The 19,408-nt window shown below is 38.1% G+C and overlaps 1 protein-coding gene across 1 annotated transcript in view; it reads right to left on the reverse strand.

The window, feature by feature from the left end:
* LOC145401404 (uncharacterized) overlaps positions 1-19,408 on the reverse strand; it is a 47,728-nt gene that overhangs the window by 10,379 nt on the left and 17,941 nt on the right. The window lies entirely within an intron of this gene.

The following is a 19,408-nucleotide window of genomic DNA, read 5'->3' on the forward strand; positions in this document are numbered from 1 at the left end:
GCATTCCTCCACCTCTACGACGGGCGCTTAGCACTCGTCTGGCAGCAACCTCTCATCCCTTTTCTGTCCAACTCTCTCATGGAAGAGTTAACCGTTACTCCCAGTCTTTCATTTATGCAACAGGTCAGCTCTGGAACTGTCTCCCTCTGTCTGTATTTCCTGCTGCCTATGATCTCCAGTCTTTCAAACGTAGTGTGTCCAGGCATCTCAAAATGATCGGATCTTGAATTTGGCTCTCTATTGTATTTTGTTTTTCTCTTGGAGGGAACTGTTACTGCGGGCTCATGGCCTCTGGTTCCTTCTTCCTCGCATAAAAAAAAAAAAAAAAAAAAAAATGGTACTGGTTGCTAGGGACACTGAGGCCAATCTTTGCAGGGCTGTCACTCGAAAACTAAAGGAGAGAGGAGAAAAATGGATGGCACACTTCCGATAGGGAATGACCTCAAGATTACGCCTAGAGAAGTCAGAGCTTTCTATGCCCATTAATAATGCTTCCACAACTCAAAACATGAAAAGTACAGAAAAAATGTTTTTTTGGTTGTTGCTAGGCAATGAGTAGTTGCCCAGCAACCAAAACCTTGTGAACACAACTAGGTCATAGGCTGGTCATTGTGTCCAAGTTTGGCCAGAATCTGTTCATTCTGAAGGGTAGAACAGCCTGCCCCAATTAAATAAGCACGAAACCAAGCAAGTAAATGCAACAATAAGGGCAGCATGAGCTTGTTGATAAATACCTAACAGTGCTTCTCACAGGGTTTCCCCATCAACCTTACTCAGAATATCTGATCTACATATCTCCTACCACTCCTAAACCCACCCTATTCATCTGCCATCAGGCATTATGATATATTCCTTACTTTCTCTGCCACACTTATCTTCCATATACCATTCCTACAACCCAGCCAATTTATTCCACATTAATTCTGAGCTCACTTCAATCACCTTTACATCTATGCAAATGTAAAATCACAACCTTCTTCCATGCCATTCATTCAAGCTTTTCTCTAATATAATTCACTCCTCTCTGCACTATGTCTTATCATCTCTGCAATTATACTTATAGTACCTTATAATTAGGAGGCATAACTACACCCTTCATTCACTCCACTCATCCTGTCCCTATGGCAAGGTATTCCTATATAATTCATTACATTACCTCTAAATTATATCTACATTATATTTTACATTATACAGATAGACCTTCAGGACCTGGATGATGATATAAAAGTTCACCCAAAACTACCATGTTACAAAAGTCTATCCGAAAGTGGCCTCATGATTCTAAGCATACAAACCTAATACTAGTCATATAACATAACATACTCCAATTGTAAGTATGCACATACAGTTAAGTACATATATATATATATATATATATATATATATATATATATATATATATATACACACACACACCACTGTGGTATAACTGATAATGAGTGAAGAAGTGTCTATGTTGGGAGAGAGAGAGAGAGAGATACAGCATTACAGTGGCTCTAGCAAAGTATTTAGTTCAACTGAGGCATTATTAACTTTCTCATACAGAAAACTGACAGAGAGAGAGAGAGAGAGTGCAGCAGGATTTTAAATAAGACTATCTTCACTTCAGTAAATGAGTTTATTGGATAACTAAAATTAAAATAAGATTCATTACAAGGCTTCCACTGTCATACAACTTGAAGTTAAAATTAGCAACAATATGAACCGGTATATGGAAAAATACTTAATACTTTGAAACACTTGCAGTACTGTATGATTTAAAACCCTGCAGGCACCTCAACCCAATGTGTGGGCGAGACTCTAGAATTACGCATCATTATGGACACAAAGGCAACATACATTACACCTTTCCACACAACATAGACTTTATATTATTTCTTTTAATCTATGCTTACTGAAAATAAAGGGAACAATGTATTGTGAACAAATGCTGTAAACTCCCTCTAGCTCAGACAACTGCTTCCATAATTTTTCTATTCAAGTGGATATTCTGGGTATGAGGTACATTTCTTTCCCTTCCTCTCTCTCTCTCTCATTCACATCGAGTACAGCTGAATTATTATCTCAATACTGTACACATATTAAATCATTTCTACTGTCCATGTGGTTCTGATTATGCAATGTCTACAGATGTATAAGATAGTCAAACTCCTATGTACAGGTATGCCCTTCTTGTGTGAGAAATGCTTGGAGCTTGAATAAATGTAGAAATCTGCCAAAAGAATGGTTTTTGCAGTAGGAATTTGAGGTAATGGACCTTAACAAATCATATACTGTACTGTCAAAAGCTGGGGGGCGGGGAGACAATGTATGATAATATTACAGGAAAATACAGTAGTTTTATGCAGTAGAAAAAGAGAGGGGCGCAAAGATGCCTCCACTCATTACTGGTCAACACTGTTCTGAGGGAACTAATGCTCTATACTATACTCCATGCTGATACCAGAAAATATTAATTATCATCATCATCATCATGAAAATAATAATCATCATCATAATAATAATAATAACAACTTTACTTTGACAATTTTGTGACAAACAGGTTTTGCATTAACTCAAAAAAACACAAGCAGAAGTGTAAATCATTCTCATATTCTTTATGTGAAATGTTCAGAAAGTGTTATCACATTGTATATCATATCTAGTTAGCTTCTATGTTTCCTTATCGTTTGGTATATACAGTACATTACATACATCTCTGAGCAATAAAGTGTTGAAAACTCCCCAATGTTCATTATTATTTTTTTTTTTATGCATAAAATAACATTGCTCCTTTTATGTTTATACTGTATGTATGCTTTCCAACTGCAAGGAAGCTGGCAATGTACTAAAACCATGTAAAATTTATGCTGATGAAACAATATTTTGTCATGGAAGGATAAAACTGTGAGGGTAGGGATGGTCTCCAAAACTTTCGGCAAACAATGGCATATTGTACTTGTATCAATATGAAACAAGTCTTGAGGCAAAACACTGACAGACAAATGTTAACAAATTTACTGCTAGTGAACAAGAATTGCAATGAATATGTTACAATATATGCATCAAAGTTTGGAGAAGGAAAATTCAAAATGAAGCTTGTCAGATGAACTATCTACAGTATTAGTTATCAAACAGTGTTAATTACTGTACAAAAAAAATTCATGAAAATATAGATGGCCACTAGCTGTGACTAGGAGCTTCAAGAAATACAGCTGTTCTGACAAATTTCTTAGCCAACCACACATGTGTTCATTCAAAAGACTAATGAAAACTTCTCTTACTAGCAGATTTCTGTCTATTCCTGACTATATTTCTGAATTCTGATAGTTCTGGGAGTGAAAAAGTTCTGCTTTGACAAGTCTGGCTAGAAGGGAATTTACCTATATTTATAAACTGCGTACAACTGTAAACCTCTTTTCCCTCTGTAATACACTATCCAAAGGCTGATGTACTTGACACAAAGGCCTTGCAACTGATAAACATTCATTCATCAATCAACCTAGTCCAACAAAAATTACAGTAGCTCAGTGTCCCATCTTCATGTACTGTTTTCTGTTCATGCAATGGCACTGCTGCACCACATTAACTCATGCTGATATACAACACTCACCAAGACTCCAGACATTACATTTCTCTCCCTTCATAGAGTTACTGTGGTATGGATAGACTAATATGATGAGCATTAATAGTGGTCAATACTGCGAACTTAAAATGATAAATTCTATTCCGTAAAATTTAATTCTGCTATGAAATCCGCATACACAGAAATGTGACCTGGTTAATGGTGGAAATCTAAAGAATTGGCATGTGTTAAGAGTTGACATAAAGGGCACCATATGTCACAAGTACATATACCCTTCATTTACAATTGAGTTCACAGAATTCCACTAAAAATCATGCATATTCCATTGCAACCTTTGCAGAAAATTATATATAATTACACTGTCAGGAAAATATATGAATGATGAGAAAAAGATGGATCTTGTGACTAAACTATAGCACCACGGCTGATACACCATTCTGAGAGAGAGAGAGAGAATGTGAGTGTGTGTGTGTGTGTGTGTGTGTGTGTGTGTGTGTGTGTGTGTGTGTATATATATATATATATATATATATATATATATATATATACACACACACACACACACATATCAAGTTCAGATGGAAATAGGAAAAGAAAGAGGGGCAATGAAGAGAAGGCTTACAACTACAGAAGCAAAGAGGACAAGATGAAGTAGAGAACACGAAGAGATAAGGAGGCAGGGAACTCACTTGGAGGGAGTGATACACAGCTGAAGCCAAGCCAGTAACAGTATTGAAGGAAAATGTCCCAGGATCTGTTTATGATTTGAAAGGTTACTGATGATTCAGTATTCTGCCTGGCAATGGAATGGTGGAGTATGACTTTACCACTATTATACAGTATATACCTACTCCAATGGCAACAGTAATAAGTCCATTTCTTTGTAACTGGATATAGTAAACTTGAAGTACAATCGACATTATAACAACAAACATGAGGCACAAAGACACTTCTTTGCAGAAAATATAAGCACTTCAAAACATTTGTCTTTCAGTCAATATACTAGTACTGTACATGACATAAAATACCTATTGTACCTCAGATAATTATTTTCACATACTGTATATCTATATACCGGACTATCAATTATTTTACGTATTTTCTCAAGCAAGGTACTCGATTTACTTTAAAAGACGATACTTTCTACTTCACAGTCTCTAATTATCATGCTAGTGTGTGTGTGTGTACTGTAGGAAGTTGTACGTGGGGGCACTCACCATCCACTCACTTGATGCAGTGCTGCTCTCGGGTGACTGCCCTTTTTCTCTTCTTTCCTTCCTTCCTCTTCTGTCTTTCTTATCTTCAGTCTTTCCTCTTCCTTGTGTCTATGAGTGACTCTATACTGAGTGACAAGCCAAATGGTTTCCTGGAAACCATTTCCAATGCTGGATGGTAACCATACAACCAAATTAGGATGCCTGGTGGCATAGTGGGTAGTTTAGGCACTCCAATCGGATACAGCCTGTGCAGGTTTATATCCATGGGGTGGTTGGGTTTTTTGCTCAAATAATGCCACTCAGGGATGAGTGAGGCTGGTCACTCTCATCTTAAATGTCTGGATAAACTTACCCCAGCCCCACGTTCCTATGCTCCTCATGGGGCAACACAGGATTAGATGATGATGATGATGATGATGATATGATGTGGATGAGATGATGATGCATGGTTTAGCCATGTGGAGAGGATGGAGGGTGAAAGACTGACGAAGAGAGTGTATGTGAGTGAGGTGGAGGGGGGAAGAGGGAGGGGGAGGCCGAGGAAGAGATGGAGGAATAGGGTGGAGAGGTATATGAGAGAGGGGGGTGTGAGTCGGGAGCAGGGCAGTGAAATGGCAGGGGACAGGGCGACATGGAGGCAATTTGTTTGTGGCCACCCCAAACGGGATTGAGACGTCTGGCAATAGATAGATATAGTATATACAGTATATATATATATATATATATATATATATATATATATATATATATAATATATATATATATATATATATATATATATATATATATATATATATATATATATATATACAGTATTCCCTCTAATATCCGAACGCCCAATATCCGAACATCCCCACTAACCGGACATAATCCTCCTGGGATCCAATATTCCCAAAATGGGCCAAAAACCGCAAAAAATTCGAAAAAAATCTGACTTTTTTCCCTCCCATAATTTGAAATTCCCGCCTGGCGCCAAACAGCTGTTACACCATGGTCCATTTGGTAATGCATTAGAATAATGCATTACCAAATGGATTTTTCACATGTATGAGGATACACAGGATGGAGATGGTGGATTGTTTGCTCTCTCTGATTAATCTGCTACCCTACATAGTGTGAAAATAATCAACATGGTGTTAGTTATAAGGAGAGTGATTACATGTATTTCCACTTGTATATATAATTAGTGAAGAATATATGCTAGCTTTACGAATTTGGTAATGAAAAGTTATATTTGACAATGAAAGTTGAGGAGATTGGTAATGTGGCTGTTGCAATCTGGCAACTCTGTTACCCCACCAACATCAACAGTCACAGCTTAACTCCGATGGAGAGCAGATACTCATAACAGTGCAAGCCACAGGTGCTTGTTTTTTGTGAATAAACAGTGAATAAACTGCAATACCTTGCCACTAGAACACACAGGAATTTACAGTGTTGTGCAGTGTTAAGAAATTAGAATTTAGAGTGCAGAGGATTAACTGTGGACTGCAAACTGGCGGTTCAAACCAGTCCAAGAGCAAGGGACTTGTAAGTTCCCAGAATGTTTAATATTGTATAAACTCACCTCTAAAACCTCATTTTATGGTTCTTTTGCATTTATTTCAGTCTTTTATGTCCCTTATTGGTGTGATTTGGGTCTTAAATAGGTGCAATGCATGTCCAGAGGGAGTTGTATAGGTGTTTTTCAGAGTTAGGGTCCATAAGTACAAGTCCATAAGCTGGGGCCCAATATCCGGACAGGACCACTATCCGGACCTGCCTATGGCTCTATTGATCCGGATATTGGAGGGGTTACTGTATATATATATATATATATATACACACACATACAGGACAACCTCACTACAACGGACTATTTGGAGCCCAAGCCATTCCAAAAAAAGTGAAATTCTGATAAAAGTGATATCCGGACTTCCCCCAGCTAACCTAGACTTTTTCTGATATATCAGACATAAGTCCGGATCGCACCAACAGTTTTTAAACTATTTTCACTACCATTGCAGTACTGTACTGTATTATACATTCACTGCAACAATTAAATGGCATAATATATACTGTATAATAATACTGTACTGTACACTGACAAACCTATCTTTTATTTACCTTATTGTGGTGAACATACCTAAAGTGGTCAGGCAGTCCAGACTGCTTCTGGCTTTATTAGACTTTTCCGATATATAAGAATTTAGTCCAGTAGCTCCTTGATTCCGATAACAGTGAATTCCAGTCTACTGAAGTCCGTTATATCGAGGTTCTATCGTATGTTTGATATATATATATATATATATATATATATTATATATATATACATACAGTAATCCCTATACTATCCGGACGCCCACTTTCTGGACACCCCACTTACTGGACATTGTGGGCCTGGACCTTCAGAACTGAAAAATGGCCAAAAAAAGAAAAAAATCCCCCAAAAAATCTGATTCCCCCCCCCCTCCCGTAATTTGAAATTGCCGCGCGGCACCGAACAGCTGTTTACACCACGGCCCCTTCACCCCTTCCTTCCTCCCCCCTCCCCTGTCAGGGTTGACATTTGGTATTTTTCATTACCAAATGTGGGCCAATTTGGTAATGAAAAATTCGTTTGGTAATGAATCAGAATAATGCATTACCAAATGGATTTTTCACATGTATGAGGATACACAGGATGGAGATGGTGGATTGTCTGCTCTCCCTAATTAATCTGCTAGCCTACATAGTGTGAAAATAATCAACATGCTGTTAATTATAAGGAGAGTGATTACAGTATAAATATACATATTTATATACTGTATATGATATATATCGTATATACGTGTATCTATCTATCTATCTGGCTATCTATCAATCTATCTATCTATCTCTAGTCCGGCCATCAATAATCTGAAAATCCCAATATTCCGAATTTGTCAAAGTGAAACTGTATTTCAAATTTCTCCGAGCTTTTTTATCATTCTTCTGGGATTTTTCTGAGGCTTTATCTAAGGATTTATCTGGTTTGGACTTGCATGTGGACTTCGATGTACCTGCCTGCAACAATTCATCTACACTTCTATGCATTTCCGGTGAGTAAAATAATAAACTATATCATTTTAAGTGCTTATTACATGTACATATTTCTGATGTTTTCAAAGGGCCCTCCCAACAGTTTGGGGAAAAAAACAAAAAAAAAACAATAGTCCGAAAGACCCTACGACCCTTGCGATTCGGATTACAGGACTTTTACTGTGTGTGTGTGTGTGTGTGTGTGTGTGTGTGTGTGTGTGTATATATTCCAATACTATGTTGCCCCATGAGGAGCATAGGAGCCTTAGGCTAGGCAAGTTGGTCCTGACATTTAAGATGAGAGTGATCAGCCTCACTCATCCACGAGTGGCATTACGTGTGCAACAAGCCCCAAACACCTCTTGGAGATAAACCTACACAGGCTCAATCTGACTGGAGTGGTTTAATTACCCACTAAATCACCAGGTCCCATAATAAGGTTATATGGATACTGCCCAGTGTAGTAAATGGTTTCCTGGATACAGGAAATCATTTGACTTATCACTCAGTGTAGAGTTCCCCACAGGGGAAGGAAGAGCAATGAGTGAAGGAAAGACAGAACAGGAAGGAAGAAAGGAAAGGGCAGACACCCAAAGCAGTACTACACTGAGTGAGTGAATACACACACACACACAGACACACACACATGCACACATTCTTTCTCTCTCCCTCTCTCTCTCTCTCTTTCTGTGATTAAAGTGCCACTAGTATGAATGAAGATGCACAAGTTAGTTATGAAAAAGCAACAAAATTAACAATATTAACAGCTGAACTTTAGTTTTAATTTAACAATTATATATCATTCATGGAGAATACTGGCATTTTGCTCTGGAACAATTCAGTGATTCCAAGAACCATCCAAGAATTTTACCCTCCTGATGGAAGCATTCAGCCCCAAAGGGAATAAAAACTAACTAATATAAAGATATTTTGTAACCCACTGTCTTTTTCAACTTAATGCCAATCCATAATGATGATGCAATTATGAACAACTGTTTTGATACAGTATATATAAAGCATGGTCACTGTACAGTACATGCTGAGAGTGTATGAGCTTGGTATACCTTATCAATTAACATCACTTCTTTAGATCCTTAAATGCTATAACAAACCTCTTAAAAAGGAAAAATATCATGGACTCCGTTCCTGCTCCCATAAGGTATGTAAACATCTGAACTCCACAACTGAATACCACTGCTAGGTGACACCATTGGCACCTCAATACACTTAACCAATCCACTACCATAATGTCCTAATAACCCTTGCCAAGCTGCAGAACTCATATGAGGGACAATGAAGGTCTCGACAGGCCAAGTGACAAACCTCACATGAGATACAATTAACACTGGTTATAAAACAATTACTCGGGGGAGATAAACTACCTTACAAAGAATCAGCCCACCAGGGGTTAAATTTAATTCTTCTTACAGCCTGACAGTTCATCTGCTTAAGGCTGATCACACAAAATAGGGGGTAAGAAATAATCTCTCTCTTGCCCCTTCAGCAGAACTGTGTGTTTTGTATCCTCCTGCTATGTGAGACCACCAGTTGTGAAGAGATTAAACAAAAAGACCTGCACTCCTTATCCTTCAGCACTTACTGCAACATGGGTACAAGGGAATAACACCAAGAATGACAAAACTGTTTGCCTGTGAGATAAGATACCCTCCTTGCGATAATACATTGAACTCCACAGAAACTGCTATAAAATATACCAGCAAAGAGAGCACCAGAAAAAAATCATAATTGAGAATGTAACTGGCAAAATAGTGAGAGTATATTATGCTGGGTTACGACATTACAAATGCCTCAGTACAGACAATGATATGCAATACTATACCCTCTGCACAGGTACAAATGTGCTTAGAACAAATTGTACTTCAATAATGATTACCTACCAAAATAGGTGCTCTATTTCACCCATTATCAGCTTTGCTAGCTCAGTGGGGGAGCTGGAAATTACAGTATATATTTTCATGAAATAAAAAAGTTATCGTGAATGAAAACAAAAATGTAACATTCACTACATTTGGAAGGAATAATTTTTTCTACCACTGCATGTCTTCTATGAAATGCACTCCCACACCAGTAACTCAGTACTGTGCAAAACTACATATAAACAATCAAAAATACCGGACATGAATGTGTTCAAATCTGAATTACTATATCACAACCACATCATACACAACCAGCTGATAATGAATGGCCTTGAAATGTACTTTTTCTTGCACATACAGTGAGACTGCCAAATGAAAAAATTAAAGACTGGCAGAAATGTTTGTACACCAAAACAGTGTAAGTCAAAACTATTAGCTGAGAAGGAAAATTCATTTAGGTTCTGATCTTACAGAACCATTTACTTGTGTAACTTTTTTCACCCCAACCCACCCGAAACTCTTTACATCCTACAATCATTCCCACACACTTCAAACAGAAATGGGCCATATTAAAAGCACTCTGTCAACTTCATTACATATAAATACATAATGATACACTATATGGTACAGCATTACTTAGAGAAAAAATTAGCAACATGCATGCACTGAAGGGCACATGAACAAATTAACTCACAATACTGATCAACAACAGACACCCATTTAATTCAAACTATAAAAGGCCATATTTTCTAGTTGGTACTGCATACGACACTGACAATTCCACACGCAGAAAAGCGAAAAATATTGTTCTTAGTTTTTACTATAATACTTGATACTAAACTTCAGCTTGAAGGGAGATAATAAAAAAAATAAATAAAATGAAATTGGTCAAATCTCTACTGTACTGATAGTTCAGATATTTTGGGAACACTGAAAGGTAATGAAATGAGTTTTAGAGACACTTCTTAACTTGGCCATGGCACAGCTGATAAAGTGGCTGGGAAGGATGAATCCGAGATGCTATAATATGGACGAAGGAATGCACAGCAAGCAACATGCGGAGGGAGGGGTGGGGAAAAAAAAAAAAAGGGGGGTGAGGGAATGCCAAATGTGTTTTTTTCACCACTAATTTGTTTCATCTCTTTGTAATAGTTGGCTTTCCTTCATCCATTATTATTCTTCACTCTCACTTTTTCTTTTATTGCCTTTCAGCTCCATTTTCTTCTATTTTTTTCTTCCACGACATTTATTGCTTATTCCTTTTGCACCTTATCATTTTACAAAAGGAGCATTTTAAGTACGTTATTATATAAAAGTTTTACTGTGTGACAATGATATGGTAGTATTAGTAATTCATTTTGTTGAGATATGATGGTGCAAAACTGTGCAAGGTTAATACTTTGCATATATGATGTGTACTGCATCAATAATCATCTCTTCATACTATTGCAAAACTATGCTGCCTTAATTCATTCATGCAGCAATCCCACTATACAGATAATCCTAGCTATATAGTACAAATGACCTATCATGATCAATTTAAGACAGAGTAATTCGTCTTTCTCACCAAAAAATTTTCTATACAGTGGCATTGTACAATCCTGCAAGTGTTAAGTTTTAACATCCAATTCTTACTCTATTATTTAAGGAGCCTTCAGTGTCAATTTTTTTCCTCCACAGGACTGGAAAAAGTGTCAGTTGTCCCCATACTCCCAATAATTTTAACAGAGGTTTTAACTTCAGCGATGCTTCTTAAAAATGAAAAATCCTCCCAGAATTATTTCAGTTCTTCAAAAATGTATCTCACTGAGATCTTGTTATGGCCTGCCAGACACATGAGAGGTGTTCTTAGAAAGGCTTTCCATTTTTATACTGAAGAATACCAGTGCTAAAAATACAGCACCATGCTAACTGTGTTCTAATTCTGCTAAAGCATAATACAGTACTGTACTGTACAGGGCATTAAGAACATTTTAAAATCTGAAGAAAATTTTAGAACTGCTGTAGTCATTACCCATACTTTCTAAAATCAACACTGACTCTTAATACTGGCAAAATATTACTTTGTAACTAACACTGTTAGGTACTGAGTTACTGGGCATGGAATCTAGGGGTTGTACTCTGATCAACTTGGGGAGGTTTTCTAGCAGCTCTCCCTCTGTGATTTATTTTGGCATACAGCAGTGTGTGTGTGTGTGTATGTGTGTGTGTATGTGTGTGTGTGTGTGTAATCTATACTGATACTGAAAAGATGTAAATAACATACAAGAGAACAGCAAGGTGTAGTATGCAAAATAATTTGAAGTGGAATAGCTGCTTGAAATTTTCCTAAGCTGATAAGAATATAAACCTAGGACATGAATCAAGCTACTATGATAGCACCGTTTAACATCACAATCATGAATTTGATATGGTGATTGCATTATAAAATTTCTCACTACTCTGTAAAACTATAATAGTACTATATACTTTGGGAAACTCTGTAGGTTATTTACTGCACTTAAAGTCTCCACTCTCTCTAAGTGAAATTATGGAAATACAACAGGTTATATTATTGTCTTAGACTTATGTGTTTCGCCTGCATTAACCCGCCCCGTCCCAACCGATTTTCCACCACTGACTCCCCCCAATCCTGACCAATTTTGGAAAAAAAATTTTTTGGGCTCAAACCTCCGCTTTGGGGAGAAACATCGAAAATTCATAGAGAAATTGCTCACCTCAGGTTTAAAATACTCGATACAGGTAGCAGTACTTCTTACCATACTGGGTTTTCTATCACGCTGGCTCCAAAGAAAACAAGTTCTATGGGAGGGTAACTATTCCACACCACTCATAAATGTAATTCATTTATTTATTTGGTACGAATTTATATGTAGTACGAGAGTATATTGGTTTTCACACAGTAATATAGGCAATATAAGCACTGTTTCACTCACCAAACACATCAACATACCTGACCTTTTTTGGCAACATTACCTGATCATCATTTCTGACTGTTTCTTCCTCTAATGCTACGTAAACTTTGTCCTCCACATTATCATCAATTGGGGAATCATTCTGGCCCTGAATTTCGTACCGTGGCATGACATGACTTTACTGGCCAGGTCACTGGTAACAGGTGAATTGCCGAGACAATGGCGTGTGGGGGGGGGGGGCATGTGGGGTAGGGCATTGTCCCTGCCTGGCATCTTGTAAAGGAAGGTGTCCCGTGTATACGTACCAAAAATCACGCACAAAAATTGAAAATTGTGCAAATTAGGGACCTTGCAACTGATGCGTGTTTATATACGTCAATGGGACTGACAGTGACGAAATGTGTGGATGTATATAAACGTCAACGGGACGTGGCGGGTAAAAAAAAAAAAAAAATTAAATAAATAAATTTTTCCCTACCAAAAATGTCCTCTGGTCAACTGTTCAATAACAACAGTATCTTCCCGTGGCTTCAATAATGAAAAGAACATGAAATTCTCACTCACACTGTCTGCAGGAGGCACCACAGGTACATAACAATTACATCAGACCAATGAGCTTACAACATCAGAAATTATTCCATATTTACTGGTACTGACCTGACTATATGACAATGCTATGAACGATCATTCAAAGAAATAAAACCGAGTTTTAAAAAGTAATTTAGCACATCTGATCCCTAATTGGAACTCACCATAAACACCATTAAGTTTGTAATCCTTCAAACCACTGGTAAGCAACATACTAAAACTCTGCCTTCAGCTCTACTGAGTGCTCACATTAATCCTTTCACAGCACAGATGACTATTTTATTTCTGATAGCTCCAGACAATTATATTCAGCTTAGGAGAATCTTTTGAAACTGGTGGAGTCAGACATGGCTACCATTAATTAGTTAACTATGATACATACTTCAAACTGATACAAGTATGGTTGTAAGCCACAGTTCAGACTGAACTGTGTTCAGTATCAAGCAATTTCAGTCAAGGCTTTGTCAGCTATAGTGCTGCTTTGGGTGTCTACCCCACTGAGCTCTAGAGTATGGAGAGGCTTTCTCATGGGTAGCACCGCGTAATTTATTTAGCAGTCACCAGGGCGGCGCTGGTGTAGCTGCAGCCATGTTATACCACGCCTGATGCCCGTGTTTTTGTACTGAGCTGCTCTGTGGGTTTTTGAAAGCAGCTAATGATTACGGAAAATACAGTGCCACGGTGGACTGTGCAGCTTACAGATACAAAAATGGGCACAGGAATTCATCAAAGAGAGATGGCATTACATTTCACATGTACGAAATATATCTTGTTGTTAATTCTATAACATTACTGCCCCCTGGAGTGGGCGGCACGATTCTTCCCCAGTATCCCTGCATGAATGAGGCCACTAAAAGGGGCCCATTTATCTCCAGTCTCTCTCTCCATGTCCTCTTTTCTTCTGTTCACACTCTCCTGTAGACATTTCCATGTTTCTTCCGACCTTTATTAATCTGGACATTCAGCTTCATGACATGGATAGTCTAAGGACTTTCCACATCATTTCAACACCATTACTTCAACGTAAAACAGCTTCAACATCACTATCATTTCAACGTTCACACCACACAATCTTTTCCCTTTCTGCCATTACCCTTCTCTCCCTTAGTACCATAAAGGGTAAGTTCTGCACTGCAGCACCCTATGGTGCTGTTTTATATTCATTAGCTAAATGTACCCGATATAATTCGCTGAACTAGGAAGAAAAAAAATCATAATCCATATATGTTTTTGTATTTTAAGTAATGAGTGTATCTTTATTATTAACCACTGCTTGGTGGAAATGAAGTATTTGAATTTGAATTTGAGTGCTGGTGTTCCAATATGGCAACCAAAGTCATACGCTCGCGGCGGAGATAGCCTCTCTATATTACAGAGCTCAGTGGCCTGCCCTTTTCTCTCTTCCTTCCTTCCTTCCCCTTCTGTCTTTCTTTCCTTCACTCTTTCCTCTTCCTTCTGCCTATGGGCAACTACACTGAGTGAAAAGCCCAATGGTTTCCTGTACACCTGAAAACTATTTACTACACTGGGTGGTAACCATATAACCAAATTATGGCACCTGATTGTTTGGTAGGTAATTAAGGTGCTCCAGTCGGATTGAGCCTGTGCAGGTTTATATCCGAGGGGTGGTTGGGGTTTATTGCTCACGTAATGCAACTCAGGGATGAATGAGGCTGGTCACTTTCATCTTAAATGTCAGGACCAACTTGCTTAGCCCCAGGCTCCTATGCTCCTCATGGGGCAGCATAGGATTGGATGATGGATGGATGGATGGATGGATGTCCTTTGGTGACATACATGCCATGAATAAATCCCTTTCACTTCCATTCCAATCCTCACCTCCTGATACCTTCCCCACATCATTCCCCTCCCCTCTCCAATCACGAGTATTAGTTGAGAAAGAGGACAGAAGGGTGGGAAAGACTCACGTGACACTCCTTCCTCCAATGACCCTTCACCTCTCACTCCTTTCACCTGCAACATTTAGCAACCTTAGTGTTGTAAAACTTCACCATGGCTAACCAATTGAACTACTGTTCTTCTCTGATATCTTGTATACTCAGAATATAACATACACCTTTTCAAGTTGAATAAAATTACCTGTAATTGAAATTACAAGATTATACATGTTTTCTTCAGTATCTATCAAAATCTAATCTATCTGAAACTGCCTTGGCCATACTGTGTTAGATACTGACTTAAAAATCAGTCAACTCATATCCGAGAATATGCCATTTCCTATCACTGCATTAACCCCTAAAGCGTCGTCAATGTTCCCGAACGTCCTCTAAGGAAAGGGCAGTTGACGTTCCAGAATGCATTCTTATTCTGCGAGCCTATTACTGTATATGAAACAAATGGGAGATATGGCAACAGTGCCTGTTAGGACGTGAATATATATGTTAGGACGTGAATATATATCACGACACCACCTTGAGTCACTTCCAGTTGATACAAGTGGCCGTAAACAACAGAGGAGATGTGTGCAAGAATTCAGTGAGACTCCTAAGTAAATGCAGAAATGTAACTATGTGGTGCCCTGAGTATGGTGAGGGTCTCTGTATCAATTGCTTTACAGAATACCAACACAAAAGACATATTAGTGTGAACAGTTGTAATATACAGCTGTACGTAATATTTACATATGTAAGATTACTGTATAACTGTAGAGACATAAGATAAGAAAAATTTTACATTATAATATAGCGTGTAGTTTTCAAAGTGCATCACTAAGACACACAACAGTGTACATAATGTAAAAAAATAAATATTTTAGGCTGCTGTTACAAATAAGAGCAGAAAACAAGACTCTCTGCCTGCCTGCTCTCACCTGCGTGCCACTGAGAATGACCTTGACGTGCCACCTCTCATTCCTCTCTCACCACCACCCAGCCCCGGCGCAATTTGAAGAGAGAAACTTTTTTTTTTTTTTTTTTTTTTTTTTCCCCCCCCCAGCTATTCTGATCCATTTATGCAGGTTTTGCCTGATTTCATGACACTTTATTTTTTCCAAAATAATTCATCCCACACAGATGTAAAATGGGAAAGTAGCCCACCTTTTAAGGGTTAAAAAATGTCTATGGTGAACACACTATACAATATATAAATGAGTCAGTAAAAGGGACTGAACAGGGAAACTACCAGAGATAAAGCAGCGTGGAGAGCCACCATTAGGTGACCAAGGCTGATGCATGTAAGCAGGTTGGAGCCCTTACAAATGATACGATATATATATATCTCTCTTTTTTTTTTTTTTTTCACATCATAGGAAGGGAGAACTAAATATCAGTTAATTGGTATCACCACTAAGATGGGTTTCTCCTAAACAGGATAAATTTGTCTGGGCATAATACGAATAAAATGAAACATCAACGAGAAGAGGTTTTAAGTGGCATATAATGAAGCCCTGCATTGTAAGTACAGTACATGTAAAGTACTCCCTTTGAATTCAACAAATAATGCAAGCACCCTGCAAAGAAGCTAAGTAAGCCATGCATCCATCAAGCACCATTACTGTGCTGAAGCTACAGATATGAGCACCAACACAATGTAAACACCTCTCTAGCTCAGGGATAAACAAGCTCCTTTACACCAGCAAACCAGTCATTACCTGAGCAAGAGATCTATATAAGCTAGCTTTGGTTACTGGGCTTAGATTCACAAGTACTCTTCCAATCACACCCTTGTCCAAACTAAGATGTGTCTTCACAAGAAGGACAAGGAGAGAAGGTGTAAAATATTCCTAATAACATCCTTGCCCAAATAAAGATTTGTCTTCACAGGAAGGGAAGGAGATAGAGGCTGCTCAGTATTTCTATCCCTCTTGTTCTTCCTTCCAAAACTGAACTGTAGTTATAAGAAGGCCATAACAGAACTGCTTGTAATGCCTAGTCCTATTATTTATATCATCACATGGATAGCAATAAAAAAAAAAAATCTCCTCCTACAAGGCATTTTGAAAAGCAAAGGAGTGCAGCAAGAACATGAAAAGTGAAGTGTATCTCTTTCTCTACTCCTACTAAAAATAAAAACACTAATGAACTATAGCAATCCCTTGGTTATCGCACAAAACTGGTACTGAACATGGTGCGTGATGATGGAAATGCACAATAACAAAAGCACAGAATCTATGGGATTTATCCCAACTGGTACCAGGCATCCCAAATGCAAACCCAAATTTTTCCTTTTATGGCAATTTAAATCCACTAATTACACACATACCATTATGATAACTGTCAGAAACACACATAGGCATGGATAGATTAATAGTGATGAAAAGGGTACAATAAGGATGAAATGCATACCATAGAGAGACCTGAGATGGGCTTTAGGTAAAGGGTTCCAAGGCTAGGGAGCAAAGAGTCCGTGGTCTCCATCACCTGGGAATAACTCCTCAATTATGGCCTCGTCTATGAATCCCTCAAAGCAGTCAGAAACCACAGACACTGCACCACCAGTTGTCATACACCAGCCCAGGTGTGTGATATATATTTTTTTTTTTTTAAGCTGATGTGCTCCAATGGGAGGAAGGAATATTTTCAACCTGTAGTGATAATGAAAACCTCTATTTCCAAGGGATCACCGTATACCATAAAATCATGGGAGCATATTTTTAGTTGGCCACGGGGATTTATATAATGATTCTTCTTATAATTTGTTTAGTAAATTACACCTTGATAATCCCCTTGTACAGATATATATAACATACAAGAGAAAGGAAAGCATGAGATGGAAAATAAACTGATAACGAGGCACTAAAATACAAAATCTTGAATGTCAAACCAGAATACAACTACTGTACTGTATTGTAATGGCATCATCATCATTACACTAAGCCTGGGTCCCATGGGGTGAGGAGATCTAAACAGCCCTGTGAACTCTCTCTAGTTCACTTTAAACAGTTTGAAATGCCTGGAAAGAGTGCATTTAACACTTGCTGAGCTGGATACCTCACACGAGGCACAATGAAGGTCTGCACGGGCCAAGCTGCAAGCCTCACACGAGGTACAATTTAGTTTGTATCCAAGGGGTGGTTGAGGTTTACTGCACAAAAAATGCCATTCATGGATGAGTGAGGCTGGTCACTCTCATCTTAAAAGGCAGGACCAACTTGCCTAGCCCCAGGTTCCTACACTCCTCATGGGGCAATGTAGGATTGGATGATGAATGAATGAATGAAATAAAACAATGACTATGGGGAGGCAAACTACTTCACAAAGATTCAGCCAAGAAAGGTTAAAAGACTTGTGATCATAGGCAAAAGGAAATACAGACAGAGGAAGACCATTCCAGAGCTGACATGCTGCAGACACAAAGGACTGGGATGGTTAATTCTTGCTTTAGAAAGCTGGAATGAAAAGGGTTGAGAGTTTGTTGCCATACAGATGCTACACACCCACCATAATGGAGAAGGAAGGCAAGCACACAGTTCAAAAGAACAGTTCATTGCTGATGGGTTAAAAGTAGATGTAAAACCACATTTCATATTTTGAAACTTCATAATAAATTGTAGTACAAGCAACTATGTGAAATGCGCTACCAATTCATCAGCAAATTAACGAAACAACTCTAAACTAGAGGGGCACCCGGTGGAGCGCATCTCTTCGTCAAGGGCAACATAATTTCCAAACCACTCTTCATTATGGTTAGGTTTTCTCATCACTGATTAGGGTTTCACAAAATTTTTTTTTCTGGATCCAGAATCTGTAATATGGTATGATCCGGATCGGTCCCAAAAGTTAATCGAATGTTCCCTGGGACATGGACTATCTACCCACCAAATTTGGTCCAAATCTCTTGATTTTTGAGTAGTAATGCTAACAGACAAACAAACTAAAAAACAAACATGGGTGAAAACACACCCTCCTTGTCAGAGAGAATAATGATGTATCCATAACAGAGAGATGGAAGTCCCAGCACAATCTGTCACCCTCCCCTCGTGAATGGCATCTTCACTAATTTTTATAGTACAATGAAACTAAATTCAAGTGGCAATTCCATGGCACAATAAAATGCTTTTATATATCAAAACGCACAGCACAGTATTATTGTACGGTATATATAATACAATCATATGATCTTATTTCATAACCGTTATAGCCAGGCAAAAGTAATTTAAATATCAGTACTTTATTACTGATACATATTCAATACTGTAATTTCAAATCTTTAGCTGATCATTAACTTACACAAAAATACTGTACTCTT

This window comes from Coenobita brevimanus, chromosome 55 (assembly GCF_032717465.1).
Source record: "Coenobita brevimanus isolate Jiangsu-jjx chromosome 55, ASM3271746v2, whole genome shotgun sequence".
Classification (NCBI taxonomy): domain Eukaryota; kingdom Metazoa; phylum Arthropoda; class Malacostraca; order Decapoda; family Coenobitidae; genus Coenobita; species Coenobita brevimanus.